The 6891-nt window shown below is 31.7% G+C and overlaps 1 non-coding gene across 1 annotated transcript in view; it reads right to left on the reverse strand.

Moving 5' to 3' along the window:
- The window catches only part of LOC130903188 (small subunit ribosomal RNA), a 1922-nt gene extending 1908 nt beyond the window's left edge, over nt 1–14 (reverse strand). Inside the window, exon 1 of the ribosomal RNA XR_009060595.1 lies at nt 1–14. This exon is cut by the window's left edge and continues 1908 nt beyond it. This is a non-coding gene — a ribosomal RNA (small subunit ribosomal RNA).
- Nucleotides 15–6891: the final 6877 nt, after the last annotated feature.

The following is a 6891-nucleotide window of genomic DNA, read 5'->3' on the forward strand; positions in this document are numbered from 1 at the left end:
GGATCAACCAGGGAACTGTGTTTTATAATATATATAATATATATTATTATTATTATTATTATTATATATATATATATATATATATTTTATAATAAAAAACTATTATCGAAAAAGTTTTAATAACAATATCCAAAAGAGGATAAATTATGATGATGTTTTTTATATTACATATATACTTTATATTTATACATAATATAATAATCATCTATATTCGTGTATAAACACATTGTTATTTACTTTTTCTTTTGCGTGTTTGCTGCGCTTATTATTGAAAATATATAATTTTCAGCGCCACGCTTTATTTATATTTTTTCTTATTTTATAAAATTTCACCGAATCGACTATAAATCTATCTAAATTTAATCGAAATGAGAAAAATTAGATGATTACGTCGACCGGGCTACAATTTCGACATTATCTCTACCCTTCGCTAGATTGTAAGCGACATGGTTTATACATTAGGTAATAATGAACGAAATTTTTATTCTCGCACGGAATAATGAGAGTTATCGCAAATATTGTGTATTATATATATAAAAGTGTAATATAATATATATTTTTCATAGACGATCGCATATGAATCGCTCACGATAGAACGCTAGCTAAATTCGCGATCTCGCAATAGATATTTAACTTGTGGATAAATTGATATAATATCTGAAAAGGGAACCGCTAGCAATATACGTTAATATATTGGAGGAGAACGGGGACCCTTTCAGAAAACTATATAATCCACCGATGTGGAATGACCGAAACAACGTCTTTACGTAAATTATAACGAGTTTATTAAAATTTAACGAGACGTCAACTTCGATACACCACACATATATGTGCGCTGTACAACGGTACGCCTTCTACATTAACATTAATAAAGATGTATAGTGAAAATATATAAAAGATGTATTGTGAATATTAAAAAGAAGTATTATGAAATTACATGTTTTGTATTTAGAAGCCGTCCGAGGTGTATCTATCACATAAAAGTGTTATGAAAATATTAACAATAACGGAAAAAAGTATTATGAAATTAGATGGCCGCTCGATGTATGAACGTACGAGGTGTATTATATAAAAGTTGTATGAAAATAGAAATAATAATGAAAAACAAGTATTATGAAATTTAATTCCGCTCGATATAGGAACTTGTCGAGAAAGATGATATGTGAAGTTGAATGGAGATGTTTTGTATGTAGAAGTCGTCCGAGGTGTATGACATAAAAGTGTTATGAAAATATTAACAATAAGGAAAAAAAGTATTATGAAATTAGATGGCCGCTCGATGTATGAACGTACGAGGTGTATTATATAAAAGTTGTATGAAAATAGAAATAATAATGAAAAACAAGTATTATGAAATTAAATTCCGCTCGATATAGGAACTTGTCGAGAAAGATGATTTGTGAAGTTGAATGGAGATGTTTTGTATGTAGAAGCCGTCCGAGGTGTATGACATAAAAGTGTTATGAAAATATTAACAATAAGGAAAAAAAGTATTATGAAATTAGATGGCCGCTCGATGTATGAACGTACGAGGTGTATTATATAAAAGTTGTATGAAAATAGAAATAATAATGAAAAACAAGTATTATGAAATTAAATTCCGCTCGATATAGGAACTTGTCGAGAAAGATGATTTGTGAAGTTGAATGGAGATGTTTTGTATGTAGAAGTCGTCCGAGGTGTATGACATAAAAGTGTTATGAAAATATTAACCATAAGGAAAAAAAGTATTATGAAATTAGATCGCCGCTCGATGTATGAACGTACGAGGTGTATTATATAAAAGTTGTATGAAAATAGAAATAATAATGAAAAACAAGTATTATGAAATTAAATTCCGCTCGATATAGGAACTTGTCGAGAAAGATGATTTGTGAAGTTGAATGGAGATGTTTTGTATGTAGAAGTCGTCCGAGGTGTATGACATAAAAATGTTATGAAAATATTAACCATAAGGAAAAAAAGTATTATGAAATTAGATCGCCGCTCGATGTATGAACGTACGAGGTGTATTATATAAAAGTTGTATGAAAATAGAAATAATAATGAAAAACAAGTATTATGAAATTAAATTCCGCTCGATATAGCAATTTGTCGAGAAAGATGATTTGTGAAAATTGAGTGGAGATGTTTTGTATTTAAAAGCCGTCCGAGGTGTATGACATAAAAGTGTTATGAAAATATTAACAATAAGGAAAAAAAGTATTATGAATTTAGATCGCCGCTCGATGTATGAACGTACGAGGTGTATTATATAAAAGTTGTATGAAAATAGAAATAATAATGAAAAACAAGTATTATGAAATTAAATTCCGCTCGATATAGGAACTTGTCGAAAAAGATGATTTGTGAAGTTGAATGGAGATGTTTTGTATGTAGAAGTCGTCCGAGGTGTATGACATAAAAATGTTATGAAAATATTAACCATAAGGAAAAAAAGTATTATGAAATTAGATCGCCGCTCGATGTATGAACGTACGAGGTGTATTATATAAAAGTTGTATGAAAATAGAAATAATAATAAAAAACAAGTATTATGAAATTAAATTCCGCTCGATATAGCAATTTGTCGAGAAAGATGATTTGTGAAAATTGAGTGGAGATGTTTTGTATTTAAAAGCCGTCCGAGGTGTATGACATAAAAGTGTTATGAAAATATTAACAATAAGGAAAAAAAGTATTATGAAATTAGATGGCCGCTCGATGTATGAACGTACGAGGTGTATTATGTAAAAGTTGTATGAAAATAGAAATAATAATGAAAAACAAGTATTATGAAATTAAATTCCGCTCGATATAGGAACTTGTCGAGAAAGATGATTTGTGAAGTTGAATGGAGATGTTTTGTATGTAGAAGTCGTCCGAGGTGTATGACATAAAAGTGTTATGAAAATATTAACCATAAGGAAAAAAAGTATTATGAAATTAGATCGCCGCTCGATGTATGAACGTACGAGGTGTATTATATAAAAGTTGTATGAAAATAGAAATAATAATGAAAAACAAGTATTATGAAATTAAATTCCGCTCGATATAGGAACTTGTCGAGAAAGATGATTTGTGAAGTTGAATGGAGATGTTTTGTATGTAGAAGTCGTCCGAGGTGTATGACATAAAAATGTTATGAAAATATTAACCATAAGGAAAAAAAGTATTATGAAATTAGATCGCCGCTCGATGTATGAACGTACGAGGTGTATTATATAAAAGTTGTATGAAAATAGAAATAATAATGAAAAACAAGTATTATGAAATTAAATTCCGCTCGATATAGCAATTTGTCGAGAAAGATGATTTGTGAAAATTGAGTGGAGATGTTTTGTATTTAAAAGCCGTCCGAGGTGTATGACATAAAAGTGTTATGAAAATATTAACAATAAGGAAAAAAAGTATTATGAATTTAGATCGCCGCTCGATGTATGAACGTACGAGGTGTATTATATAAAAGTTGTATGAAAATAGAAATAATAATGAAAAACAAGTATTATGAAATTAAATTCCGCTCGATATAGGAACTTGTCGAGAAAGATGATTTGTGAAGTTGAATGGAGATGTTTTGTATGTAGAAGTCGTCCGAGGTGTATGACATAAAAATGTTATGAAAATATTAACCATAAGGAAAAAAAGTATTATGAAATTAGATCGCCGCTCGATGTATGAACGTACGAGGTGTATTATATAAAAGTTGTATGAAAATAGAAATAATAATAAAAAACAAGTATTATGAAATTAAATTCCGCTCGATATAGCAATTTGTCGAGAAAGATGATTTGTGAAAATTGAGTGGAGATGTTTTGTATTTAAAAGCCGTCCGAGGTGTATGACATAAAAGTGTTATGAAAATATTAACAATAAGGAAAAAAAGTATTATGAAATTAGATGGCCGCTCGATGTATGAACGTACGAGGTGTATTATGTAAAAGTTGTATGAAAATAGAAATAATAATGAAAAACAAGTATTATGAAATTAAATTCCGCTCGATATAGGAACTTGTCGAGAAAGATGATTTGTGAAGTTGAATGGAGATGTTTTGTATGTAGAAGCCGTCCGAGGTGTATGACATAAAAGTGTTATGAAAATATTAACAATAAGGAAAAAAAGTATTATGAAATTAGATGGCCGCTCGATGTATGAACGTACGAGGTGTATTATATAAAAGTTGTATGAAAATAGAAATAATAATGAAAAACAAGTATTATGAAATTAAATTCCGCTCGATATAGGAACTTGTCGAGAAAGATGATTTGTGAAGTTGAATGGAGATGTTTTGTATGTAGAAGTCGTCCGAGGTGTATGACATAAAAGTGTTATGAAAATATTAACCATAAGGAAAAAAAGTATTATGAAATTAGATCGCCGCTCGATGTATGAACGTACGAGGTGTATTATATAAAAGTTGTATGAAAATAGAAATAATAATGAAAAACAAGTATTATGAAATTAAATTCCGCTCGATATAGGAACTTGTCGAGAAAGATGATTTGTGAAGTTGAATGGAGATGTTTTGTATGTAGAAGTCGTCCGAGGTGTATGACATAAAAATGTTATGAAAATATTAACCATAAGGAAAAAAAGTATTATGAAATTAGATCGCCGCTCGATGTATGAACGTACGAGGTGTATTATATAAAAGTTGTATGAAAATAGAAATAATAATGAAAAACAAGTATTATGAAATTAAATTCCGCTCGATATAGCAATTTGTCGAGAAAGATGATTTGTGAAAATTGAGTGGAGATGTTTTGTATTTAAAAGCCGTCCGAGGTGTATGACATAAAAGTGTTATGAAAATATTAACAATAAGGAAAAAAAGTATTATGAATTTAGATCGCCGCTCGATGTATGAACGTACGAGGTGTATTATATAAAAGTTGTATGAAAATAGAAATAATAATGAAAAACAAGTATTATGAAATTAAATTCCGCTCGATATAGGAACTTGTCGAGAAAGATGATTTGTGAAGTTGAATGGAGATGTTTTGTATGTAGAAGTCGTCCGAGGTGTATGACATAAAAATGTTATGAAAATATTAACCATAAGGAAAAAAAGTATTATGAAATTAGATCGCCGCTCGATGTATGAACGTACGAGGTGTATTATATAAAAGTTGTATGAAAATAGAAATAATAATAAAAAACAAGTATTATGAAATTAAATTCCGCTCGATATAGCAATTTGTCGAGAAAGATGATTTGTGAAAATTGAGTGGAGATGTTTTGTATTTAAAAGCCGTCCGAGGTGTATGACATAAAAGTGTTATGAAAATATTAACAATAAGGAAAAAAAGTATTATGAATTTAGATCGCCGCTCGATGTATGAACGTACGAGGTGTATTATATAAAAGTTGTATGAAAATAGAAATAATAATGAAAAACAAGTATTATGAAATTAAATTCCGCTCGATATAGCAATTTGTCGAGAAAGATGATTTGTGAAAATTGAGTGGAGATGTTTTGTATTTAAAAGCCGTCCGAGGTGTATGACATAAAAGTGTTATGAAAATATTAACCATAAGGAAAAAAAGTATTATGAAATTAGATCGCCGCTCGATGTATGAACGTACGAGGTGTATTATATAAAAGTTGTATGAAAATAGAAATAATAATAAAAAACAAGTATTATGAAATTAAATTCCGCTCGATATAGCAATTTGTCGAGAAAGATGATTTGTGAAAATTGAGTGGAGATGTTTTGTATTTAAAAGCCGTCCGAGGTGTATCTATCACATAAAAGTGTTATGAAAATATTAACAATAAGGAAAAAAAGTATTATGAAATTAGATGGCCGCTCGATGTATGAACGTACGAGGTGTATTATATAAAAGTTTTATGAAAATAGTAATAATTATGAAAAATAAAGTATTACGAAATTACCTAAGTTTGGTGACTGGCCGGCAGAGGGCGCTAGTGTCTATAAAACCGTGTTCAGTTTGTCGTCTGGCCGGCAGAGGGCGCTAGTGTCTATAAAACTGTGTTTAGTTTGTCTTCTGGCCGGCAGAGGGCGCTAGTGTCTATTAAACCGTGTTAAGTTCGGTGACTGACCGGCAGAGGGCGCTAGTGTCTATAAAACCGTGTTCAGTTTGTCGTCTGGCCGGCAGAGGGCGCTAGTGTCTATAAAACTGTGTTTAGTTTGTCTTCTGGCCGGCAGAGGGCGCTAGTGTCTATTAAACCGTGTTAAGTTCGGTGACTGGCCGGCAGAGGGCGCTAGTGTCTATAAAAATGTGTTTAGTTTGTCGTCTCTCCGGCAGAGGGCGCTAGTGTCTATAAAACCGTGTTAAGTTCGGTGACTGGCCGGCAGAGGGCGCTAGTGTCTATAAAAATGTGTTTAGTTTGTCGTCTCTCCGGCAGAGGGCGCTAGTGTCTATAAAACCGTGTTAAGTTCGGTGACTGGCCGGCAGAGGGCGCTAGTGTCTATAAAAATGTGTTTAGTTTGTCGTCTCTCCGGCAGAGGGCGCTAGTGTCTATAAAACCGTGTTCAGTTTGTCGTCTGGCCGGCAGAGGGCGCTAGTGTCTATAAAACTGTGTTTAGTTTGTCTTCTGGCCGGCAGAGGGCGCTAGTGTCTATAAAACAGTGTTAAGTTCGGTGACTGGCCGGCAGAGGGCGCTAGTGTCTATAAAACAGTGTTAAGTTCGGTGACTGGCCGGCAGAGGGCGCTAGTGTCTATAAAACCGTATTAAGTTTGGTGTCTGGTCGGCAGGATATAGCAACTTGTCGAAAAAGTTGAATTGTGTAAATTGAATGGAAATTTTTTTTATGTAGAAGCCGTTCGAGGTATATTATATAAAAGTGTTATGAAAATATTAACAATAACGGAAAAAAGTATTATGAAATCAGATGGCCGCTCGATGTATGAACGTACGAGGTGTATTATATAAAAGTTTTATGAAA

The sequence above is a fragment of the Diorhabda carinulata genome, unplaced genomic scaffold, assembly GCF_026250575.1.
Source record: "Diorhabda carinulata isolate Delta unplaced genomic scaffold, icDioCari1.1 Dcau_14, whole genome shotgun sequence".
In the NCBI taxonomy this organism is placed as follows: Eukaryota; Metazoa; Arthropoda; class Insecta; order Coleoptera; family Chrysomelidae; genus Diorhabda; species Diorhabda carinulata.